This window comes from Trachemys scripta, chromosome 4 (genome assembly GCF_013100865.1).
Source record: "Trachemys scripta elegans isolate TJP31775 chromosome 4, CAS_Tse_1.0, whole genome shotgun sequence".
In the NCBI taxonomy this organism is placed as follows: domain Eukaryota; kingdom Metazoa; phylum Chordata; order Testudines; family Emydidae; genus Trachemys; species Trachemys scripta.
The window spans coordinates 27,708,114-27,711,944 of NC_048301.1; the positions used below are offsets into that span (position 1 = coordinate 27,708,114).

The 3,831-nt window shown below is 42.5% G+C and overlaps 1 long non-coding RNA gene across 1 annotated transcript; it reads right to left on the reverse strand.

The window, feature by feature from the left end:
• Positions 1–277: 277 nt before the first annotated feature.
• LOC117877224 lies at positions 278–3,151 on the reverse strand. The gene is made up of 3 exons (XR_004645651.1): positions 2,945–3,151; positions 2,725–2,819; positions 278–1,085 (listed from the first exon to the last, which is right to left on the reverse strand). It is a non-coding gene; the product is annotated as an uncharacterized LOC117877224 (long non-coding RNA).
• Positions 3,152–3,831: the final 680 nt, after the last annotated feature.

Here is a 3,831-nt window from a genome sequence, read left to right on the forward strand (position 1 = left end):
CCAGGGTATGTCTACACTGGAAACTTCAAAAGCACTGCCACTGGAACACTCATGCGGCAGTGTTTTGAAGTGTGAGTGTGGTCACGCTCCTGGTAATCCATCTCCACAAGGGGATTAGCTCTGAGCACTGGGAGCCTGTCTACACTAGCACTTTTAAGCGCTCATACTTGCAGCACTCAGGGGGGTGATTTTTCACCCCCCTGAGCCAGCAAGTTAGAGTGCTATAAAATGGAAGTGTAGACAAGCCCCCAGAATAACCTTTATACTAGTATAACTGTGCGGTTGTTCAAGGATAGATATCTAAACAAGCACTGAATTGCTGCTATGGCCTGATCTACACCTGACATTGCTACGGAGCTCAGGGGTGTGAAAAATCCACACCCCTGAGCACCACAGCTGCACTGACCTAACCCCCAGAGTAGTGGTAGCTAGGTTAATGGAAGAATGTTTGCATTGACCTAGCTACAGTCACTCGGGTGGGGGAGTTTTTGCAGCGATAGAAAAACCCCTTTTGTCACTGTAGCCTGCATATATTCTGTGGGTTTACAGGGGCATAGCTATTGGTGCCATAGTTATGCTGCTGTAGCACCCATAATGTAGATATAGCCTCTGTCTCCAAAGTTCCTGATCCTGTTTCTTTTCCTTTCCTTGCTTCTAACAACCCTAATATATCCCTGGAGGCAGGGAGTTTTTCTTTCCTCTCCCCTAACCCCTCCACACACACATTATAGAGAATCTATGAAATTCTGATGTTTCCCTTTTATGTTCTTTGTGGCCAGGGATGTACCCAAACCAGAGAGAACAGATGAGACCCAAATCAGGTACAAAGGATATCTCAGGGGAAATTCTTGCACCAGATGAAATTGTTGCACCTGAGAGCTAACAAGGGCGGGCCCTTAAACCTTGATGATCATCCATTCAAATGAAAATACCCTTGGGGGGAAAGAGCTGCCTACCACCTAGGGGAAACCAGTTTGTCAAGTATGAATTCCAGGTGGGTGATGACCAAGTGACAGACCACCTGATGGGGTACTTTGAAGTCCATAAAAGGAAGGATTCAGAGTAGCCGCCGTGTTAGTCTGTATCTGCAAAAAGAACAGGAGTAGTTACAGCACCTTCGAGACTAACAAATTTATTAGAGCATAAGCTTTCGTGGGCTACAGCCCACTTCTTCGGATGCATAGAATGGAACATATATTGAGGAGAGATATATACACACATACAGAGAGCATGAACAGGTGGGAGTTGTCTTACCAACTCTGAGAGGCCCATTAAGTAAGAGAAAAAAAACTTTTGAAGTGATAATCAAGATAGCCCAGTACAGACAGTTCGATAAGAAGTGTGAGAATACTTACAAGGGGAGATAGATTCAATGTTTGTAATGGCTCAGCCATTCCCAGTCCTCTTTCTGGCCATTTGAGGAAAAGGGAGATAGAAGGCAAGGTTATATAAAAGGGAAGTGGGGGGAGAGGAAGAATTCTACACTCTCCCCCCACCCCCGAGGACTGTGACCAAATCCCAAAGAACTCTCAAGAGTGGTGACGAAACAGAGGCAAGGAACTGTGTACTTATTTTCTATGAATCTATATATAGATATTGTGCTGCCTAAAATAAAGAGTGATTGTTTTAAGAATCCTCCTGCAAAATCTGTGTCTATTTGCTACAACTATCAGGTAAATTATAAACCAGAGAGTTTAAGCACCCTCTTACGGCAATCGTGGTGTTTTAGGGACTCAGCATTTCTGAGACTTCCAGAAGAGAGATATCAGACAGATTCTGTGCCCAGCAAGTGTGTCAGAGGGGCTGGACTCAGAGACCTTGACTAAAGCTTGCCCAGACAATGGGGAGCATAAAAGCACATGCATGACCACAGTGTGGATCAAAACACAATGGTGAGATCCATCAGGGGGAACTTGATCAAGACTGTGACAACTGTATGTTTATGAATATTTCCAATGTCCTGAAAGATTCAAATGTCTCCAAAATATGAACACAGATTGTTGCTACACAGTGTGTACACTCAAAAATACTGCGAGACTGAAGCAAATGTTATATTCATGGGAAGAATGTTAGCTTGCAAACCATATGTTATAATAAAACTGTTTTGCCCATAACTGTGTAAGTGTAATGGAGCTAGATCTTCGGCTGGTGTCAATTGGCACAGCTCTATTGACTTTAAGAGAATTGCATTGATTTACATCAGCTGAGGATCTTGTCCACTGTGTTCTCTTGTGGTATGTGCTACACTTTCTTCACACATAAGGATGCTACAGGGACTTGCTGCTTCTTTGGACATAGCTGACTGCCGGGAGAAAAGCATTAACAGATAGCCTTTGTACCTGATTTGGGTATCATCTGTTAAGTGGCACTACCAAGATTGCTCAGATAAAAGGTCCAAACTTACTTATATTCCTTGCAGCAACAAAACTCCTGTTTTAGTGAGTGCACAAGGTATGTGAGCAGCACCCCAGAGGATCTGATCCATTGGATTTTAGAACTCTTTGTTCCCCTCCCAGTAGGGAAAGAAGTTTTCTGTAACCTCCTCTAGTGACATTCTCTGAATGTCCACTGTACAACCATGTGCAGCATCAAAGAACAGACTGATTTAATATTAAAATTATTTAAAATCTACACTATGCCAGGAAAAGCCCTGATATTACAGTTTTTATCATTCCAAAGACAACATTGGTACACCACACAAATGCCCTACTTCTCACATCTTACCTCACTTTTTCAGGTCTGCCAAGTGACTCAATAACATTTGAATAATAGTTTTCAGGAATGTAAGGATTGCAGTTCTTTCTGGTTTGGGTACATCCCTGTCCACAAAGAACATAAAAGGGAAACATCAGAATTTCATAGATTCTCTATAAAGTCTGCTTGTCATCAACTACAAGAATGTGCAAATGGGTGTATTGCACTAAAAATAGAAGAGCCCAGTTACCTTGTGGTGCTATAAATGCCTCCGCATTGTTGTAAAGATGCTGCACAGGTTCCGCCTAACGATCAAATCGTGCCAATGTAAATGTTACTATTGCTTGCCAGCAACTGTTTTGTGCTTTCCACCCAGTCTCTGAGGCATTCTGCCTGTCACAGGAAATGTATGAAACTGCTGCACACTAAATCAAACCACAAATGTCTGTCAGTGAGAGAAGACTTTTATCTTGGAGAGAAAAAAAAACATATATTTAAAAAGAGAGAGCTGCTGTTCAGTTCTTTTGACAGGCTCTCCACCCCTGTACTTCATCCTTCATCATTTAATCCCTCCCTACTTTTTTAGGTGTGAAGTGATAGCCTGCTGAGGTCAGCCTTCCATTGTTTGCATAGCAGACTGGTTTTTATAAGCATGAGTACTCATTTGTTTAATCATGTTGGTTGTCTGTACAATGATAATGACTTTTATACCTAAGCATATCACAAACTGTCATCAATGACAAGAGCCAATCAGATGTGTAACTTGGTCAGGGCCGGCTCTAGGTTTTTTGCCGCCCCAAGCAAAAAAAAAACCTCCGAGAGCGCAACTGCAGAAGCAAAACAAAAGTGTCCGGAATGCCGCCCCTGCAATTGTGCCACCCCAAGCACATGCTTGGTTTGCTGGTGCCTAGAGCCGGCCCTGAACTTGGTTAATAATATAAAATCTGGTATCAACACTGGGAAATGTTAGAAGAGAAGTTCAATGCAATCAACTTTTTGATTTAATGGTAAAGACAACACAACCTTCAAAGTGTGTCTCTGAACACTGACCATTTGGGGCGGTTCAAATGGAAAAGGAAATCTTTCTGAATGCATTAGACCATCTTTTTCTGCCTTAACAGACCAGAGAGTGTAACC